Here is a 23,139-nt window from a genome sequence, read left to right as displayed (position 1 = left end):
GTAAACCCTTTGAGTCGGCTCCCATTCTTTGATCACCCTCTTTGGAACCTAAAGGTGTTATTGAAAAAAAAAAGCAAAAAAATGAAATGAAAAATGAAACAAAAAATATCAATCAAAACAAGTTCAAGTCACCTTGAACTACGTTCGACTTGATTCCGAAAGGATACGTAGGCAACCTCTCTCAGGGGTTCAGTCACACCAAAAAAAAAATTCAAATTCCCCCAAAAGTGAAACTGGGGCAGATGTTGTAATGGTCCGGCGATAATCCCGCCTGAATGGTTCCAAAGTTGTAATTCGATCCAAATCATTTTTACCCAAATCCTTTCAAGTCCTTCCGATCAATCGGTGAGAATGTTCAAGGATCAGAGAATACGACTACTTGGATCCGATGCAATAAAAATGAGAGAAATAAAATGAGAGAGTCTTATTGGTGAAAACCCACACGGGCACCATGAGGCGATGGTAAGAAGAGAAATGAAAAATAAGAGAGTCTTGTTAGTGAAAACTCGTAAAGAGCACTATAAGGCGAGAAGAAAAATGAGAGAGGTCAGCTCGTGAAAACCCGCAAAAGGCGCCCCTGATCGAAAAGAGGATCCTCACAGCCATCGGCATTGACAGAGTCCTGGCAGGGTTTCTCGATTTTGAGGAAAAAATTGTGATAAATTTCTGAGAGTCGGACGGTTTACACAGATCGGGCACCCTGTCCAAAAGGCATGTCATGTTCATTGAAGTCCGCATGTACTCCAGATAAGTCCTTCTTTCCTTTCCCCAAAAGGGACACTTATTGTTTTAAACTCATTCTCCATTCCATTGTTTGTTTTCTTTGAATCCCTTTCGATCTAACACTGTTCTGAAACTAAGATAAAGAAAGGATGACAAGACTGATTTATAGGGTTCTCATTTGGCGCGAGTTAATGTGCAGAAAGGCACCCAACCTCGTACGGGCATCAAGTCGACCCCGACTAGCCATGACGGCCGATGCTTCGAAATCAAAACTCTTGGAAAGAGAAAATCAAATGGAGCGCCTATAAAGGAAAATGAAGTTGAAAAGGTTGAGTCCCACGTGGCTAACCGTCTCGGCATTGAGTTGAAAAAGCCAAGGCATCCCAAATGCTCTGAATTTGAAGTTGGGAGAAAGAAGCCAGAAAAGAAAGGCCAACGAAGGCGAAATAAAACTGGAAAAGGTTAAGTCCCACGCAACTAGCCATTGCAGCAAAGTTTGAGGAGCCGAAAGTTCCCCAATGCTCCGAAGAAAAGAAAAGAAAAAAAAAATGATGAAAAAAAAGAATATAAAAAAAAGAAGAAAAAAAAGAAGAGAAAGTAGAAGGAAAAGGCCTACGAAGGCAAGATAAAGTCGAAAAGGTTGAGTTCCACCAACCAATCACCATGACAAAGTCTAGAAAAGCTAGAGTTATTCCTGAGTCAGAAAGGTAATTGGTATTCAGGAAGCAACCAGTTGCAGTTGAAAGGGCCAAGATCAAGTGATCAAAACAACCAAGGCCACAAAACCAACCACCGTTTCAAACTAACAATTGTTCTTTGTTTAAAAACATGAAACAGGTGCGATCCAAAGCAACCTTGTGAGAAGCAGGTGCAACCAAAGAGAAACTGCGCAAGGGCTAGAAAGAGCTTTGCAGCAATAATCAATCCAAAAGGGAAGTCCCCTCCAAGTTCTTTCCCACATTCCATGAAATAAAGAACCAAAAAAAAAATGAACGTCACCAAACGTAAGATCCTTAATATCTCCATTTTTTGTTTTCATCATGCATCAATATTATTCACACCTCCCATTTACGTAGCTTAACTTAGGTAGAACCGTTTCGCCTAGGGGGATCTAGCTCATAGTTTCCGGATAGAAGTACTCTTCGCTCAGGGTGTTTTACGTAGCTTAACCCAGGTAAAACCATTTTGCCTAGGGGGATCCAGCTCATAGTTTCTGGGTTGAAGTACTCTTCACTCAGGGTGTTTTACGCAGCTTAACCCAGGTAAAACCGTTTTGCCAAGGGGGATCTAGCTCATAGTTTCTGGTAGAAGTACTCTTCGCTCAGGGTGTTTTACGTAGCTTAACCCAGGTAGAACTGTTTCACCTAGGGGGATCCAGCTCATAGTTTCTGGGTAGAAGTACTCTTTGCTCAGGGTATTTTACGTAGCTTAACCCAGGTAGAACCGTTTCGCCTAGGGGGATCCAGCTCATAGTTTCCGGGTAGAAGTACTCTTTGCTCAGGGTGTTTTACGTAGCTTAACCCAGGAAGAACCATTTTGCCTAAGGGGATCCAGCTCATAGTTTCCGAGTAGAAGTACTCTTCGCTCAGGGTGTTTTACGTAGCTTAACCCAGGTAGAACCTTTTCTCCTAGGGGGATCCAGTTCATAGTTTCCGGGTAGAAGTACTCTTCGCTCAGGTTGTTTTACATTAGCTTAACCCAGGTAGAACCTTTTCGCCTAGGGGAATCCAGCTCATAGTTTCCGAGTAGAAGTACTCTTCGCTCAGGGTGTTTTACGTAGCTTAACCCAGGTAGAACCTTTTCGATTAAGGGGATCTAGCTCATAGTTTCCGGGTAGAAGTACTCTTCGCTCAGGTTGTTTTACATTAGCTTAACCCAGGTAGAACCTTTTCGCCTAGGGGAATCCAGCTCATAGTTTCCGGGTAGAAGTACTCTTCGCTTAGGGTGTTTTACGTAGCTTAACCCAGGTATAACTATTTTGCCTAGGGGGATCCAGCTCATAGTTTCCGGGTAGAAGTACTCTTCGCTCAGGTTGTTTTACATTAGCTTAACCCAGGTAGAACCTTTTCGCCTAGGGGGATCCAGCTCATAGTTCTGGGTAGAAGTACTCTTCGCTCAGGTTGTTTTTACATAGTTTAACCCAGGTAGAACCTTTTCGCCTAGGGGGATCCAGCTCATAGTTTTCTGGTAGAAGTACTCTTCGCTCAGGGTGTTTTACGTAGCTTAACTCAGATAGAACCGTTTCGCCTAGGGGGATCCAGCTCCTAGTTTATGGGTAGAAGTACTCTTCGCTCAGGGTGTTTTACGTAGCTTAACCCAGGTAGAACCGTTTCTCCTAGGGGGATCCAGTTCGTAGTTCCGGGTAGAAGTAATCTTCGCTCAGGGTGTTTTACGTAGCTTAACCCAGGTAGAACTGTTTCGCCTAGGGGGATCCAGTTCGTAGTTCTGGGTAGAAGTAATCTTCGCTCAGGTTGTTTAATACAGTTTAACTCAGATCGAACCTTTTTTCACCTAAAAGGATTCAACACTTTATCAATAATACATGGTGCTAACACCCGATTCTATTTCCTTCTAGTAAGAGAAAGTACCAGCCCCTGATTACATTTCCTTTCAGTAGTACGGGATACCGATCCCTGGTTACACAATCATTTGTTACCAAATTTTATCTCTTTTAGCTAGTTTATACTACTATTTCTGTCTGCCTTTTCAATAAATTAGATAATTTACAGATTTCTCTAATAACTCACAAAAATTTTCTAGTGCCAGACTGGGGCAAAAAAATTTCTTTGTTTGTCTTTGATGGTTTTGCGGGCTCGGCCGTATAGCACAAGTGAAGATTAAAGCTTGCAGTTTCAGTTTCTCATCAGAAGGAAGAAGTTTTTCGATCACAGGATAGTCGGAGTTAACTTTGACAATGTGTCAGTAACCCAGCTTCTCAAGATTCATCTTCTCAATTTCAGATCAGGAAAGCAAGCAACTGAAATTGAGTCATAATCGTTTCTTCAAAGAGTATCAAAATCCAATCTAAGGTCAACGCAAGCGAGCAGGACAAGAATCAAGATTTGACTCCAGAAGACGCATAGATAGGAATTTTGTACTCTTAGTTTGCAGACATATATAGTACTCTTCTCTTTTTCTTTTTTGATGTAAGAAGCGAGTAACAACAATAGCAACAGCGACAACAACAGCAGCAACAGTCTTAACTCTAGTATCCGGTAATTCCAGCTACCAAATTTTTCCAGAACTACACTGACCTGATTCCTTTATAGCCAAGGATATGTAGGCAGCCTCGGAAGCAAGGTTTGGTCACCTTTTTTTTTCAAAAAAAAAATTGTTTCCATTGGAGTGACATGTGAGCAAAAATTAGCTATGGCATTCATTTTTCTTTGCACGAAAACTCTTCATGTTCTCGAGCAAAGAGGTGCAGCTGTGAACACCTAATTTTTGCACTATTTTAACACCTCCTAAAGTTATTAGTGTTTTGTTATTTTAATTATTTTTCTCAATTTTTGTGACTTTAATTGCATATTTCCTATCATAAAGTACTAAAAATATAGTTCTTTCTTCATTTGTGCATTTTAAGAATTAACTAGCTGTTCAGTTGGTGAATTAATCTAGTTAATTGATCATTAGAATAAGTTATTTAATTAATTTATTTGTGTAAAATTAGTTTAATAAGTAGGATTAAGGAAGAAATTTGGCAAATTTTGAAAGAAAAAGTGTCCAAGAGTGCATTATAAAGGGCTTCCATTGAAAGGGTCTGAAACTACGTAGTTTTGCCTCAAAACTACATCGTTTCACTAAATGAAACAAGATCAAATCATACCCATCCATTCCATCTTGATCCAATGGATCTCATTCACTCTTGGCTTAGGTATTTAAAGCCTCAAAAATCTGAAAATTGTCCTCATTTTCACCCATAATTCTTTTCTCCTTCTTCTCTCTTCTCTCTCTCTTCACTCTCTCTACGCCGCCCCAGCTCCGCCCACCGCCGCCGGCCGGAAATCGCTGCCGCCGGCGGACCACCTCCAAACACCTCCAAATTCACACCATGTAATCTCCACAACTTCCTCTTTCCATATCTCCAAACCAAATCCTTCAAAAATTCCTCAAACTCCTTGAATCTTAGATTTAGGAAACTTTTCCGTCACTTTTTTGCCCAAATTTTTGAAGCTCCAACCACTACCGCCCCACAATACCTACATCAATGGATAGAGCTCCCCAAGACCTAGCTATTGATGCCAATTTTACCCTGAAAATCCGGCGATCAAAATCCGGCCAAATTTCGGCGACCTCCCCGAACACCCTCTTTGAGCATACCACCATTTTTTCGGCCACTTGAATTATAAAATGGTAAAAATTCTATTCTTTTTTGTGGCTGTTTTTGTCTATTTTATTTTTATTTTTTCAGATTTTATTTTTGTCTATTATTAATTATTTTAGCATTAGTTTTTGAAGTTTGAAATATTAAATTTTCTGTTTTTGCACTTGTTGAAGTAGTAAAATAGTTTTGTGTTGATAAAAGTGAGGTAGTGAAAAATACTTAAGAGTATATGGTACTTGTTTGGTTGTTTATTTACTGTTTCAAGACTCTTTGAGTACAACACTCAAAAGTCAAATTGTTTGGTAAGAAAATGTAGACCTTAGGACAGTGTTTGAATAAAAGTCTGTCTTTGAATAGTGAAGGGCAGATTTTGTTTGAAATACTCTCTGTTGGACAAGATTGAACCAAAAAAGTCTTACTTTTGAATTTAAGAGCAGATTTTGTGGAAAAATCTGCCAGAAAGATTGATTTTTAATCTTGAAATAGCTGGTTGTTTCTGAGGAAAAAAAAAGAACAAGAAGGAGGACACTCCATCTTACTAAGGGGGCTCTACACACAAAAAAAAGAAAAAAAATCAGTAGCTATAATATCCCTTAGCAGCTTTTGTTAGTTGATTCTTAAGTGAAAAACTTGTTTAAGGAAAATAGAGTAGTCTTGAAAGATTTTTCTGGAGTTACATAATTGTACTGTTTTGCTGGGGTATTTCTAGTTTATTTTCTTGGGTTTGAATCTGCCGGTTGTCGCTGTCTTTTGCTGTTGTTGCTGCCCGTTTAATTGTTTTACTGTTGATTTTGGAAAGAGCTGACTCTGCTGTATTTGTTCTTCTTTCTGCTGTCCAGGTAATTTTCGGACCATGTAAACTCATAAAATCGAGTTGGAATGAAAGATAATGACGCTGGGAAATATTAGTAGCTTTATCCTTCTATTGTAATTCATTTTTATATGCTCTTGAATGTTTGATAATGTTATAACGATATGTTAGTTAATTAAATTGTGTTAAGCATCTTTAATTATTTTTATTTTTGCAAAGCATTAGATATAATTCCACTGGCATTTGGTTGTCTGAAAGGAGCATATATATTAAAATTTGAACCCTTGTAGCCATGTTTGTCCCTTTGTTGTCACCAAGCTAAGTTTTTATTATTATTATTATTATTATTATATTTTAGAGTCCCAATAATCTTTTTTTTATCTCTTAAAAAATACTTATATAGTAAGGTAGTTAAGTTGTAGATTAGAAAGACAATCTGTAAACTTATTTTTGTTAATAATGGGCTATGGATTGCAAATAGTAAGATATGGCCAAATTTGTAACATAGCTTTAAAAGGCCATATCTGCAGATTTAAAGTCCAAAAACATATGGGCTTTTGGATTTTGTCTTGGACATGAGCCCATTTGACTCCATCAACCCAATAGTGGGTTGCCTCATTCAATGTCAAGACAAGCCCACATCTTACTAGTTTTAAGCAATGTCAATTGATAATTTTCTCTCGTTACTCTCATCTTTTAAATTAGTACTCATAACAATAATTTTCTCTCATTAGTTAAGTTGTAGATTATTATTCAAATCTTTTCTTTAATTTAATTTTTTTAAATAAATAAATAAAATGGACATAAGAAAAGCATAAAAATCAAATAAACCACAGTTTATTCAAGATTAATTCAAGCCAATTGTAGTCGATAAAGCGACCGTGCTAGAACCACGGGACTCGGGGAATGCCTTACACCTTCTCCCTGGTCAATAGAATTTCTTACCCGGACTTGTTTTTGCAGAACAATAATAATAGAGTCAAACCTTCCTTTGAATAGGGATTCAAATAAAAGGTGACTTGGAACACCGGAAAAAATCAATTCCAAGTGGCGACTCTGTAAATAAAATAATCTTTATTCAAATTTTATCACTTTAATTGAAAAAACTCTTTAACCCACATCCATAACATTTTGTACATATCTCTTGGAGGGGTAAAAAGGGGTGTGACAGTAAGCTTGTTTAATCCTGGAGAAATATTTCACACTCCTGAAATAGTTTCTTAGGATAGTGCCCAGCACAACTCAAGTCAGTTGGTGTATTTTCGCTCACAAATAATATTATTACAGTATTATTATTATCGTTACTTTTCGGTGTCATTTCTCTGCAAACTAGTGTCTGAAATTTGGTGCAATGGCCATCGTCTGGTAATTGTTCATTGTTGCATCTATTTTGGGGGGCCACTTTAATGATCATCTGTTCTCTAGTACATTGTAAAATAAATGTTGCAACATATATTTCCAAGTCATCACCTTGTTTTAGTTTTTGCAAAAGTTTGAATCACTACAAATGGTGTTGTTTTTTAGTAGTGAACATCACCCCCAATCGTCAAACATTTCTTTAACTCTTTATTTTCTTGGTAAATTTGTTTGGAAAATTCGTGATATCTCAAAAGGTAATGTTCATTTTGACTTGAAAAATCTTTTCTTTTTAAAATATTATTTATATCTGCTTATTATTTAGTAAGTTATTTTAGAATTAATAAAGTCAAATTAGCCGTTACTAGCCGTTAACTAGCTGTTATCTAGCCGTTGGAGCAACATCTATATAAATATGGTATTTGGAGAGCTAAAGATACACTTTCTAACATAACTTTCTAATTCATCTTCTTCCTTCAATATAATGTGTTTCTTTATTGAATTTTCTGCTAGTTCTGTTCTCAGTTTTATAACTGGAAGAGCTTGTTGAATCTTGAAGGATACGCCTAATTTTATTCATTATTGTGTGAGCGAAATATCCTTAAGGGCAGTGTCCTTAACACGCTTCAAGTTAATTCTTATTCTCCATAACCAATATTTTTCTAACAATCTTAAGGATATTTTCACATTGTTATGGAGAATCAAATTTGACATTGACCAAGTTATTGTTCTAATTCTAAAATGGGACCTATACTTCAAGTTTGCGCAACGATCTCATGGAGAATAAATTACACCACTCTCTATTCAAATTAATTTTGTGAGCTACGAAATGTTAATCAAGTTATTGTTTCAATTTTGTGCATTATCACATCATGAAGGATAAATTACACCACACAATTAAGGTACGTTTTTTCTAGTATTTGAATACGCTTAAGCCTATGTAAGTGTAGATTTTTTTATAGTTATATAATTATATCGTGGGTACAAAATTAATGTTTATTTAAGAATCATTTTATTCTAAAAGCTCACAAAAAATATTCTTTCATGTTTTATATTAGCATTCATATCTCACTGTAATTTCTTCGAGAACTAATGTGTTCAACTTCAGCACAAATTTAATAGTAGGACTTTCCTGCAATGAATTATTTTATTCTTGTTATATTAATTTTTATTGTTAATTAAGAATTACATTGAAGAGTGGTAACCAGCTAATAGAAAAAGTGGGTTAATGATGAATCTCTTCAATAGCAAAAATTTACAAAATTTGCTATGCCAAGTTTGACAAATTTTCAATTGAAGTATTTTCATTTTCTTTGAAATCACATGAACAATATTTATCCTAACCTTTTATCAAGACATACGTGCTTCGAAAATTTTTTCCTACATAAATTTTTCTATCTCTTGGACAGGTTAATTTTATTCCTGTAATTAGTGATTTGGGTGAAGGAGAATTGGAAAATAACATAAGATTAAATGGTTTGATTTTTCTTGTGATTATATACTGGATTTAAATATTTATTATTAATAAATTGCATGCGTATTGGTCCGTATGATAATCTTCAAGGTGAAGCTATATATTAGCTTGTTATTTATAAAGTAGAATTCTGTATGAGTTGGGAAAATATTATCTCTGTCACAACCCAATCCCCGAACCCGGTCGTGATGGCGCCTCTCGTGGCCAGCCAGACCAAAATGGAACACCTCTTTTAAACAGTTAATCATCATAAACAGTAATAATATATAATATAACACTCATAAATTGCGGAATTTTAACGTTAACAACAGCAGGAACCATCCCGACGCAGCCCAAACCGGGGTGTCACAAGTCATGAGCAACTAAGAAGTCCGAATACAAGTCTACTGAACATAAAATCCGATACAATAGTTCAGAAAAAAAAACATGGAAATGATAGGATAAGGGAGGCACGGGGCTGCGAACGCCAACAGCTACCTCGTAGTCTCCAAATCACTGCTTGGACTGGGAGAAATCAGCACTCAGGAGCGGACTCTGCAATGCCTAAATCTGCACACATGGTGCAGGGAGTAATGTGAGTACTCCGACTCAGTGAGTAACAATTATAAATAATGGCTGAAAGTATAAAAACACGTAAAGACACAAAGCAATTCCATATTAAGCAGTAAAATCAATTAAAGTAGTAAATCAGTGAAGAATCAAATGATATTCCCTTTTAAAACAAGTAAAACAGGTAATTTAACAGGTAAATAACAAGTAGAAATTCGCCCCTCGGGCACAGTATCAATCGCTCAGCATAGTATCAGCCCTTCGGGCTCACTCTCAGCCCCTCGGGCTACCTCACAATCACTCATATCAGCCCCTCGGGTATAACATCAATCACTCAGAACAATGGGTACCCGCACTCCCTGTGGGTGTGAAAACTCCGGAGGGGCCCCTTACGGCCCAAGCCTATATCAAGCCACCTCGTGGCATCATCACTTGGCACTCGGCCTCACATCACTCAAGCCACCTCGTGGCATATAAAGTATCTCAGGCCCTCAGCCTCATATCACTCAGCATATCCTCACATATGGCCCTCGGCCTCACTCAGTCCAAAAATCATCACAAGCCCCTTGGGCATTAGTAAAACAGTAGTTTTCAGCCCAAAACATGATGTAGAAATATCATTTAAGTTTCAAATCTGAGTAAAAGTGGCTGAGTTTGTAAAACAGTAGATATCAATAGGACTGAGTTCAAATAATAAGTCAAGCAGTGAGGAAAACAATGATAAAAATCCCCGAAGGGTTCAAATAGTTGGCACGAAGCCCAAATATGGCAATCAGCCCAAATCATGATGATAACAAATGAATTTCAGTCAAATATTCGGTAAAATCATCAATCGGGATGGACCAAGTCACAATCCCCAGTAGTGAAAGACCCCATGCTCATTATCCAGCGCATATCTTGCCTCAATATAGCACTACGTTGTGCAATCCGGGGTTTCAAACCCTCAGGACATCATTTACAACCATTACTCACCTCGAACTGCTAATTCTCTAGCTCGCGACGCCTTTGGCCCTCGAATTGGCCTCCACGCGTGTCGAATCTATCCAAAATCAGAACGAATACGTCACAATATACTAAGGGAACAAAGCCCAATTGAAAACATTCGAAAAATATCAAAAATCTCGAAATTAGCAAAACCCGAGCCCCGGGCCCACGTCTCGAAATCGGGTAAAATTTACATTTTCAGAATCCTCATACCCTCACGAGTCTAACCATACCAAAATTATCCAATTCCGATACCATTTGGTCCTTCAAATCATCATTTTACATTTTTGAAAGGTTTCACAATTTTCTTCCCAAATTCCATCTCAAATCAAGAATTAAATGATGAATTCAGTGATAGATTCATGTATTCTAGCCAAATCTGAGTTAAAATCACTTACCCCGATGAATTTCTTGAAAAACCTTCGAATCGCCAAAATCCGAGCTCTCTAGGTTAAAATATTAAATAAAATCCAAGACCTCGTATTTATTGGTACCCCTCAGGTTTCAGCCACTGCGGTCGCGCCCGCTTTTGTGCGGTCCGCGCGACGCCTACCGCACCCGCGCCCGCTTTTGTGCGGTCCGCACAGCACTCAATGCGGGGGCACTTACTTTTGTGCGGACCGCGTGAGTGAGTTCCGGGGCCTGCAACCCCTGTAGACCTGCTACAGCTATGATTTTTGCACTAAAACATCCCGGAACTCCCAGAACTTCGAACCAATTGCACCAACACATCCCATGACATCGTTCAAACTTGCTCAATACTTCGGAATGCTCACAACAATATCAAATCACCAATTTAACATAGGATTCAAGCCTAAGAACTCCAAGAACTCTTAAATTATGCTTCCGATCAAAAGGTCTATCAAATCTCGTCCGAATGGCCTGAAATTTTGCACACACATCCCAAATGACAAAATGAAGCTACTACAACTCTCGGAATTAGAATCCGACCCCAATATCAAAATCTCGCCTATCAACCGGAATTTGACGAAATATCAATTTCGCCAATTCAAGCCTAAATCTTCTCTACAACTCCAAAACCCATTCCGACCATGCTCCTAGGTCACAAATCACCTCCCGAAGCTAACCAAACCATCGGAACTCACTTCCGAGCCTTCTAACACATAAGTCAACACCCGGTTGACTTTTCCAAGTTAAGCCTTCTTAAAAGAGACTAAGTGTCTCATTTCTTACCAAATCCTCTCCGAACTCGAACTAATCAACTCGATCACATAAAACACGGATAACGAAGCGTAAAGAAGCTGAAATGGGGAAAACGAAGCGGTAACTCATGAGACGACTGGCCGGGTCGTCACAATCTCCTTAACCTTAAATTTTCGAAAATGTGGGGGACCATGTCCAGAGTTATATAGCCTGATCCTGAGACGGAAAAACTTAGGAAAAATTCTTCATTAAAATTATAATGACGCCCTAAAAAATAAGATTTTTTTGTAGTGAAAATTTATATTGAAAGATAAAAAATATGTTGTATTTTTGGCCTTGAAAAGTTATTTTTCTTTCGGTTTTTAGCCATTTGGGTGATGTAGAAATCATTAAATTATGACCCGATTTCTATTGATTTGAGATATTTCTGTAGAAGTTAAAGTTGCTTTTATATTTAGAAAATTTTACTTTGGTACTTGACTATGGAAGATACAAAATGAAAATAAATTCTTATGTGTTGAAAGATGTTTCAAAAGGCACTTGTACAAAAGTCAAGTTTTATTTAATTTGAGATGATTTTTTGCCTTATTTGAGAAATACTATGACTTAGTATTTTGTGTGCAAATTTTTTACTGTATTAGAAGGATACAGTGATGATATTGAATCTCTGATTCAGATGAGAAAAGCTCAATAGTGATTGTGTTATCACCTTTTGGTGGGTGTTGTGGTATTAAAATTTCCTAGAAGTGAGGTTGATTGACCAACCTCTTGGTGAGTTAATGTAACACCCCAGACTTTAGACAGCGTCTCACATCGGCAAAACACAAGAGGGATGCTTGGTATATGAGTTAACAAGTCTTGGCCCCTAGTGACGCATTTTAAACATGTGAGGGCTTAGGCCCAAAGCGGACAATATCACTAGCGGGTTGGGCTGTTACAGATGGTATCAGAGCCACTCTTGTGTCAGCCATACCGATGTGGGTCAGAGTTCAACTAAGTTTAGGCAAATCCGGTTAGGCTGGGCAAACCTCAGTGCTGAGTCTAGGCAAATCCCATGCGATAGGGCAAACCTCAGCAAGAACGCTGAGTCCATAAGAGGGGGTGTATGTAACATCCCAGACTTCAGACAGAGTACCACATCGACAAAATACAAGAGGGATGCTGGGTGTATAAGTTAACAAACCTTAGACCCTAGTGACGCATTTTAAACCCGTGAGGGCCTAGGCCTAGGGCGGACAATATCACTAGCGGGCTGGGCTGTTACAGTTAAACCGACAATAATAATGTTGATAAATTGTGATTTCCAAGGCGCAATAACCATTGTAAGAAAATAAATCTTCCAATGGGAAGAGTAGACACATTTTCTTAAGATATAATGTCATAAAGCAATTATTTAGAGATGAGAATTTTTATATGTAGTCAAAAAGGATTTGGTCGATCCTTTGAGTTATAAGTGAAATATCGAGGGGTTGAGACTTTTGCCAATTTGAGATATATTAACAACGATGGTAACCCAACCTATGTGATTGGAGATCCTATGAAGTAGGTTCATATGGGTAATAACAAGTCATTAGTTGATCAAATATGCACTATTAAATTATGTTTCTTCGAATGGTGCATGTGTGTATATAGTGCAAGACTTCAAGGAATGTGTGGTTGAGTTATTAAACTCTTAATCCAATAATCCATAGCCTTTTGTAGGTGGTGCATTGCGTTGCAGAATACACTTGATGGATGGACCTATATGAGTGTGGAGTGGGGCCGCTCCTATGAAATTTGTGGCAAAATTTCTAGAGCACTCATGAAAACCAGGCGCGCGCATGGCCTATTAACGCAAAACCGCGATAACAGCAGGAATTGTGGGAATGTAATATGATGAATAAGGTCCCTAACTTACAACAAGAATTTTTTGGTTCATAGAAGTTATTAGCTTCACTAATTATCCTCTAAGTTAAATCTTATTTTATATGTATCTGGTTCATAGTCTATAAGACACCAAATGAATTTCATTATACCGAAACCGAGCAAATTATACTCTCTTTCTTTCATTCTTTCTTTATTTACTATTTATTTTCTATATCCCTTTTGAGGTATGTGGGAGATTGTTGGGAAATTCGTGATATCTCAAAAGGTAATGTTCTTCTTGACTTGAAAAAACTTTTCTCTTTGAAATATTATTTACATATAATTATTATTTAGTAAGTTATTATTAGAATTAATAGAGTCAAACTAGCCATTATTAGCCGTTAACTATCTATTATTTAGCCGTTGGAGCAACATTTATATAAATATGGTCTTTGGAGAGATAAAGATACACTTTCAAACATAACTTTCTAATTCATCATCTTCCTTCTATATGCTGGGTTTCTCTATTGAATTTTCTGCTAGTTCTGTTCCCAGTTTCATAACTGGAAGAGCTTGTTGAATCCTGGGGGATACGCCTAATTTTATTCATTATTGTGTGGACAAAATATCCTTAAGGACAGTGTCCTTGACACGCCTCAAGTTCATTCTTATTCTCCATAAGCAAAAAATTTCCAATAATTTGATCCCTTTACATTATTTATGTAACATGAACGTAAAATTTTACTCATTTTTTTTAATTATGCATTGCAAGGGCTTAGGGGAGGAAATTACAAGATTCAAAATATAAACTCCCAATAAAGCGTTGTTCATAACCAACCAATCGGGCTACAATTTAGCTCGTGCGATCCGACTTTTGTTGGACATAACACTTTAAAAAATCGTTCAAATATGGTAATTGAAAACTTAGATATTTTAATTTAGTTAGACTAGTTTTAGTGTACGTGTATATAACGTCAGTAAACTAAAACTTTATACAAGAAAATTAATTATGTAAATAAAAAAATAACGTTAAAATAAGAATTATTTAAGTGAAAAAAATAAACGTGATTACATAGATGTAGTAATTGGATATTTTCAGAATTTGCAAAGATAAACAGATCATTTAAGTTAGTTATATATTATTTTAATTATAGGTATTTTATTGTATGAGATAATAATATCTTAGTATATTATTGAATCTAATCTAATATCTCTTTCATTAACGATGTTGTCGATCCTAAACATTTCAAAATATTTATTTAATGCTGAAACAAAAATGATGACTCTTTATCATTTAATCATTTAGATGTTTATTACTTTACAATAATAATAACTTACAAGTAAAATATTTAATCAAAGAAACTATGAAATTTTTTCTTTGGTTAATCACCGTATTTAGATAGAATTAATGATTTAAAGTTGTAAAAGGAACAAAAATTCCAAAATAGTAAATTTACAGAAAATGAAAAATGAAGAACATAATAACTTCAGCTATATATAGTCAAACTTATGAATGTATAAACATATAATGCAAAGATTAATAGCATCAATTCAAGAAGAAAATATTCCTAAAAACATAAATTAAATAGTTAATTTCAAACATTAGTTTGAATAGTAGAAACGGAATTATAACTAGGAGCACACAATGTAGTTCTACTTCATTAGGTCCAGCACTAAAATTAGTGCACTGCAATTGATCGCAAGTGGTAAGATCATAATAAAGAGAAAAAGAATGATTCAAACTTTCTTCAGAATTGTCGAACGCAACCTTCATACTTAATGCAGACAATACAAAAGCGCACTTAAAAACCAAATCCGTACTCTAGCCAAACTTACCATAACCATTAGTTTTGAGCCTACAAATATAATGCAACAGTTGGCATTATTTATGTAACGACTCGACTTGTCGTTTTAAGAATTAACGCCTCGTTCAACGACTTAAGATCTCGACCAGCTTCGTAATATGTATTATGACTCGCATGTGAGATCGAGTTTGATTTTCGGAAGATTCGGAGCTAAATATAAAGAATATTTTGAGGCTTAAGTTGGAAAAAGTCAACCGGATGTTGACTTATGTGTTAGAGGGTTCGGATGTGAGTTCTGATGGTTCGGTTAGCTTCGGGAGGTGATTTGTGACTTAGGAGAGTGATCGGAAGTGGTTTTGGAGGTACGGTATAGAATTAGGCTTGAATTGGCGAAGTTAGTATTTTGGCGAATTCCGGTTGATAGGTGAGATTTTGATCCGAGGGTCGGAATGGAATTCCGAGAGTTTCTGTAGCTTCGTTATGTCATTTTGGACTTGTCTGCAAAACTTGAGGTCATTCGGACTAGTTTTCATGTGTTTCGGCATCGGTTGTGAAATTTGAAATTTAAATAAGTTCTTAGGCTTGAATCCATGCATAATTGGTAATTTTGATGATATCTGATGTGATTTGAGGCCTCGACTAAGTCCGTGATGTGTTTTCAGACTTGTTGGTACTTTTGGTTGAAGTCCCGGGGGTCTCGGGTGTGTTTCGGGTGAGTTTTGAGCAAGTACAGACACCCCGGAACTTAGAAAAATGGAGAGGGAAGCAGTGGCGGCGCGGACCGCGCTCCTTCTCGCGCTGGACGCGCAGGGGAAGAATCTGCAGGTCACTCGTCCTACTTCGGAAGCTCATATCTTTTGATCCACAAGGACTTTTGAGGTGATTCAAAAATGAAAGTTGTAGTCCATCGAGTCTAGTTTCCAGAAAAGTAAAGATATCGCAATTTGGATATCTGTAGAGAAGGTTATGGCGAAAATACTAAAGCATGTCCCTGCAGAGCAAGGCCTGCGCGACCGCGGACGTTTCTGCGCGGACCCAGCTGATTTTGCGCGGACCGCGGTCATTTTTGTGCGGTCAGCGGTGTCGGAATCCGAGGGGTACTCTATAAATACGAGCTTTTGGGTTTTTATTTGATATTATGACCTAGAGAGCTCGGATTTTGGCGATTTTTCGAAGGTTTTTCAAGAAATTGGTCGGGGTAAGTGATTCTAACTCAGATTTGGTTAGAGAATCTATCACTGAATTCATCATTTAATTCGTGATTTGAGATGGAATTTGGGAAGAAAATTGTGGAACCTTTCAAAAATGTAAAATGATTATTTGAATGACCAAATGGTATCAGAATTGGATAATTTTGGTATGGTTGAACTTGTGGTTGAATGAGTGTTCATATTTTGCTACTTTCATCAGATTCTGAGACGTGGGCCCCACGAGTAATTTTGAGTTAAATTTCGGATTTTAATGGAAAATGTAGAAATTCATATGTAATTAATTCTTATAATTTTTACTGACTGAATCGAATTGTTTATGACTAGATTTGAGAATTTCGGACACGAATTCGCGAGGCAAAGGCTTGAGTTGGCCGTGGAAGTTCGAGGTAAGTGTTTGGTCTACCCTAGCTTGAGGGAATAGGAGTTGAGTATATTTGCTACTTGTTATGTGATGTGTCCGACGTATAGGCATGGTGACGAGTATCTATACGTTGGGGGTCGAACATGCCCGTGAGTCTTGTATTATAATTGTTGTGACTCCGTTGTAGTTTATTGCGCTTCATGTGTTATTATTATTATTGTTCCCTTGTTGGAATGTTTGTTTTGATAGTATTGTTCCCTTATTGGGATGGTTGTTTTGATAGCATTGTTCCCTTGCCGGGAAAGTTAATGAAGTAATTGTAGTTCTTGAACTTCGAGGAGCAATGACTCATGTTATAATACGAATTGTGAAAGTTTATGAGATAATTGCATACTTTGGAGCATTGGCTCAAGTGTTAGAGTGAGTTATGAAATGAAAGTGAAAGAAAGAGAAAGAGGCATCAATTGTTCTATTACCGGGAAATTTATATTATTAATGTTGTCTCCTTGCTGGGATCTAAATTGTTTACTTATTGTTCCCTTGTCTGGATTCCTATTTTAGCCTTGTCTATTCCCTCGCCCCATTGTTTGTGATTGTTGCTTGGGTAAGGAAGAGTGATAAAGCACGAAGGGTGATGCCGTGTATTGTTGTTTGTGAGGAAAGAGTGTAAAGCACGAAGGGTCATTCCGTGTCATGATTTAAATGTTAATGCACGAAGGGTCATTCCGTGCCATGATATAAATGTTAATGCACGAAGGATCATTCCGTGCCATCATTATGTGAGGTAAAGCACGAAGGAAAATGCCGTGTACTTTATATGATTGATTTGGTGAGAACGAGAGTAAAAGCACGAAGGATGATGCCGTGCAACTGTTGTTTTCCTACTCACTGTTGATGTGTTTACTTGTTATTAACAATTCAAGTGTATTAACTAGTTAGGTCCCTTTACTGTTGTGACCCATTGTGTTCGAATCCATAGTGTTTACGATACCTCGCCTTATTTATTTGTTTGTGTTCAAAACTCCAAATTTCAAAAAAATTGTCACATTTTTAACTCAATTGATTTCTCGTATTAAAGGTACTAATTCATTCGATATTGTACAGTAATTGAAAAGGGTATTTTCTTTATCAAATGATTTCAGAAATAAATAAATAATAACGTCATCTTTTCTTGTTGATTTCCTAATTGCGTTGGGAGATGTACTCTACTTTATGTTAAGTGAATGAGGCTCCTTGAACATTCTTAATTATATTGGGTTATGGAACCTATGAGCTGAGTAACATGAGAATATTGTTGTGCAATGTGAGACAGAAATATGCGGGCACAAGGTGCCGGGGAAAATATAATGGTTTTATTTAATTGCACGTGAGTTGTCCGTGCGGTTGTGACATAAATGTGGGCACGAGGTGCTGTGAAATTTCGAAAGTGGGCTGAGACATATATTATTTATAATTATGATATGAGGTGTCACAAGGTGACCTTTACTCAAAAGAATTATATTCGAAAGATGCTTATATGAAAGATATCTATTTGAAGGAAATATATTCAAAATATATTTATTTAAAAACATATTATCTTAGAGATTATTACTTAAAGGATTTATAAGTGAAAGATTTATATTTGAAGGACTTGATCAATTGATTGCACTTGTATTTGTTATTTGTTGAGAAGCAATTTTGGTGTTCTTGTTGCCAGCTATTTATATCATTGGTTGATCATCGTTGTCATTATTATTATTTGCTTCATATTATTTTGTACGCTATAAACTGCACAGGTTTATGTGAGTGTCTGGTCCTAGCCTTGTCACTACTTCGCCGGGGTAGGCTAGACACTTACCAGCACATGGGGTCGGTTGTGCTGATACTACACTTCTGCACATTTTTGTGTACAGATCCATGCCTTTGATCGACGGTAGCTATTCGTTGCGGTGGAGACTCAAGTTAAACATGCTATAGCATTCGCAGTCCTCAGAGACACCTTCAATTGTACTTATTTCCATTTGTTCCCTTTGCTTCGGAACAATGATGTAATTATATTGTATAACTACTCTTAGAAAGGCTTGTGACTTGTACTACCGGTTTTGGGAATTGTATTTTGTTCAGAGTAATTTAATTTAAAGTTAGTGAATACCCATATTATTACAGTAAATGTTAGGCTTACCTAGTTTAGAAACTAGGTGTCATCACGACTTCTTTGGAGGGATTTTTGGGTCGTGACAAGTTGGTATCAGAGCTCTAGGTTCATAGGTGCTACAAGTCATAAGCGAGTTTAGTAGAGTCTTGCGGATCGGTACGGAGACGTCTGTACTTATCTTCGAGAGGCTACAGAACTAGTAGGAAAAATTTCTACTTCATTCATCCCTTATCGTGCAACATTTATTCATCTTGAAGCATATATCTTATGTTATTTTGCATCCACTCATGTATGGAATTGCGCACTACGCCAATGGTTTGTGATACCGTAAAAGGTTATAAGAGAGTCAGGGCTACTTAACCATTGTTACCACGTGTCGTTCAGAATTGAAGATATAGAAGCGCAAAAAGATCTTTCAGTTGCGCGTATGGGGGTGCATCAGATTCTGACATTTGGTTGATAAGTAATATCTCAAGAGGGCTTAATTAGTTGCCTAATCATCACAATCGTGGCATGGTCACGGGGTGGATGTAGATCCGAAGATAGTTGGTGGTATTAGAGATAATGTGGTTTGTATGGGATTTCTATTTGGCGGAGGGTACATATTAGCAAGCCAAGACACTGGAGGAAGCAAGTTTAATTGTCACGAGGATGACATGCGCCAAATAAATAGCTTGAGGTGTCTCATGACCGGTGTCGTACGAGCGATAAAGGTTAGTATTGTGAATCATCGGAATGTTTCATATGGCTTCGTGTTAAGTGAAGGGAGTCCACTATCAACGATCAAATTGTGGGGTCATGTGTCATATCAGTTTTGGCCTGAGATGTATTTATGTGGTATTCAAAGGTTCTCTGAAACTTGTATATGAGTAAGAGCTGAGATTTGTATAGGAAGATGCTGGGACTTTCGATATTCCTGTGTCCATAATAATTCTACATTTCGGTATTAGCAGGGACATGGAAACAATTTCAGAATACTCGTAGTGCTCCAATTAATCATGGCACTCTCATGGGACAGTCATCTTTTAATGCACCACTGGCATATGATTCCTTCAATGGTTATTCTAGTTATCCGGCACAGACTCAGAATGAGCAGCCGAACTGTAGATGAGTTGTTATGAATGTGGTGATACTAGGAACATCATGAGAAATTGTCCCAGACTTGGGAGAAACCTACTTTATCAGAACAGTCAATCCACACACTCCATTATAGTTACTAATCTACATACACTACAAGTTAGAGATAGAGGACGAGCGGGTAGATGACGCCTAAGATGTGGAGGCCCGACCCATTGATATAATTGATATGATGTGGTTGAGGCCACTACACCAGATGGTGTCGTTACAGGTACGATTCCGATTGTTATAAAAAGAATATTTTTCCTTAATTTGATTTGGTTCTAAAAATTGAGGCGAGTCCTCCTATTATGCTCCGCTTATGGGTGAGCTTCGTAATTTTGTGACCCACTTTTAAGTTTATCCCTGTTGGGAGATTTGATGATGTTGGCCCATGTATATCATTTTATTTTGTACACTATTAAGGGCTATAACTCCAAAAGAAAAAAAAATTACTTTCTATTACTCACTACAGTGGATTTGATGTGATTTCGGAATAATTGATTTCATTTTTTATGAATTGTACGCCCTATTGGTATGGGGGTTCATTCTGTGTTATGATGTTTATCGGAATTTATGAGAAGAAAGAAAAGAAATGGAAAGAATTCAGTTGGCACAATGTGCAATTACTCGTGATGCAGAGTTGAGGACGAGATCCTCACATTTTTTTTGATGATGTGAAATATTTAAAACGGGCTACAAGCCATAGTGGAAGTTATATAAGGACGAGGTCCTTGTGGTGAACAATTTATATGTTTAAATTCTCCCTTTGTGAAATTTAAATTTGTACTGTAGTATTAACAGGTAGTAATGTCTGTTAGGCTTATTTGATAAATTTTTCTTATGTGATTCTGTGCATATTTAGCCATATTTGTGTTGTAACTATTGAGTTTTGACCTACGAGGTGAGTGCCCAGGTGGCGTTAAATGTGATTCGTTGATTTGGGTAAATAATGATGAGGTTTTCATGCCTCGCGATTGGTTGTCAGTGTTGTGGAAAAAAAAGGGAATTGAAATGAGATTTTGGTTAACATGAGGTTAATTGACGATTTTGTAATTGATTGTGAACAACTAATGAGATCAGAGATGTGGTTAAGGTCATACATATGATGCGTTTTATGTCAAGATATCATTGTGATAATGTCATGTTTGTAATGCTGAGATTAGTGTTATTGATATATACATTGTAGTGCCTTGTTGGGTTGTAGATGTGTTGTTAGGAGTTATTTTGGTGTTACTCTGACAGGTGGATATGCCCAATTACAGGGGAGGCTCTGCCGAAATTTCTGAAAATTTTGGGAGTTAGAAACATTTGGGACATTAAGATATGCGAAGAAAGGGATAAGTTACATTATGTGTTTGAGAGCGGACTCTACTTCTTATTTGAGGGTGAATGACCCGAAGTGGGGGAGTGTGGAACAACCGTTAAGCGCTATTAAAAGGTTGATGCGTGCGTAGGCACGAGTTGCTATAGCCAGGTGAGACTAAGATCGTGTGATGATGTGAAAAAAATCGGACCTTTTTGGAAATGTTCGGAGGGTAAGAAATTTGCTCTTAAAGTTTACAAATACGGGTAAGAGAAATAGCCTCAATTGAAATGGTATTGTCAAACTTATTTGAATGTGGTAATGTGGTATCAACAACGAGCATATGTGTAAAAGTAGAAACATCAATTTAATGTCCTCAGAATAATTCTTGGCACGTTCGAGGACGAACGTATGTTTTAAGAGGGGGAGAATGTAACTACCCGACTTGTCGTTTTAAGAATTAACGCCTCGTTCAACGACTTAAGATCTCGACCAGCTTCGTAATATGTATTATGACTCGCATGTGAGGTCGAGTTTGGTTTTCGGAAGATTCGGAGCTAAATATAAAGAATATTTTGAGGCTTAATTTGGAAAAAGTTAACCGGATGTTGACTTATGTGTTAGAGGGTTCGGATGTGAGTTCTGATGGTTCGGTTAGCTTCGGGAGGTGATTTGTGACTTAGGAGAGTGATCGGAAGTGGTTTTGGAGGTACGGTATAGAATTAGGCTTGAATTGGCGAAGTTAGTATTTTGGCGAATTCCGGTTGATAGGTGAGATTTTGATCCGAGGGTCGGAATGGAATTTCGAGAGTTTCTGTAGCTTCGTTATGTCATTTTGGACTTGTCTGCAAAACTTGAGGTCATTCGGACTAGTTTTCATGTGTTTTGGCATCGGTTGTGAAATTTGAAAATTAAAAAAGTTCTTAGGCTTGAATCCATGCATAATTGGTGATTTTGATGATATGTGATGTGATTTGAGGCCTCGACTAAGTCCGTGATGTATTTTCAGACATGTTAGTGCTTTTGGTTGAGGTCCCGAGGGTCTCGGGTGTATTTTGGGTGAGTTTTGAGCGAGTACAGACATCCCGGAACTTAGAAAAATGGATAGGGCAGCAGTGGCGGCGCGGACCGCGCTCCTTCTCGCGCTGGACGCGCGGCCGCGCAGGGGAAGAATCTGCAGGTCACTCGTCCTACTTCGGAAGCTCCTATCTTTTTATTCACAAGGAATTTTGAGGTGATTCAAAAATACAAGTTGTAGTCCTTCGTGTCTAGTTTCCATAAAGGTAAAGATATCGCAATTTGGATATCTGTAGAGAAGGTTATGGCCAAAATACTAAAGCATGTCCCTGCAGAGCAAGGCCTGCGCGACCGCAAACGTTTCTGCGCGGACCCTGCTGATTTTGCGCGGACCGCGGTCATTTTTGTGCGGTCAGCGGTGTCGGAATCCGAGGGGTACTCTATAAATACGAACTTTTGGGTTTTTATTTGATATTTTGACCTAGAGAGCTCGGATTTTGGCGATTTTTCGAAGGTTTTTCAAGAAATTGGTCGGGGTAAGTGATTCTAACTCAGATTTGGTTAGAGTACATGAATCTATCACTGAATTCATCATTTAATTCGTGATTTGAGATGGAATTTGGGAAGAAAATTGTGGAACCTTTCAAAAATGTAAAATGATGATTTGAAGGACCAAATGGTATCGGAATTGGATAATTTTGGTATGGTTGGACTCGTGGTTGAATGAGTGTTCATATTTTCCTACTTTCGTCGGATTCTGAGATGTGGGCCCCACGAGCAATTTTGAGTTAAATTTCGGATTTTAATGGAAAATGTAGAAATTCATATGTAATTAATTCTTATAATTTTTATTGACTAAATCGAATTGTTTATGACTAGATTTGAGAATTTCGGACACGAATTCGCGAGGCAAAGGCTTGAGTTGGCCGTGGAAGTTCGAGGTAAGTGTTTGGTCTACC

At 37.5% G+C, this 23,139-nt stretch overlaps 1 long non-coding RNA gene across 1 annotated transcript; it reads left to right on the top strand.

Annotated features, from left to right (window-relative positions):
• The first annotated feature begins 4,643 nt into the window (after nucleotides 1-4,643).
• Nucleotides 4,644-6,148, top strand: LOC107804137 (uncharacterized). Its single transcript, XR_001652187.2, has 2 exons — nucleotides 4,644-5,076; nucleotides 5,887-6,148. It is a non-coding gene; the product is annotated as an uncharacterized LOC107804137 (long non-coding RNA).
• Nucleotides 6,149-23,139: the final 16,991 nt, after the last annotated feature.

Source organism: Nicotiana tabacum, chromosome 20, assembly GCF_000715075.1.
Source record: "Nicotiana tabacum cultivar K326 chromosome 20, ASM71507v2, whole genome shotgun sequence".
NCBI lineage: Eukaryota > Viridiplantae > Streptophyta > Magnoliopsida > Solanales > Solanaceae > Nicotiana > Nicotiana tabacum.
Note: the sequence above shows the minus strand (reverse complement) of the source record. Positions and strands in the feature narration are given on the sequence as shown.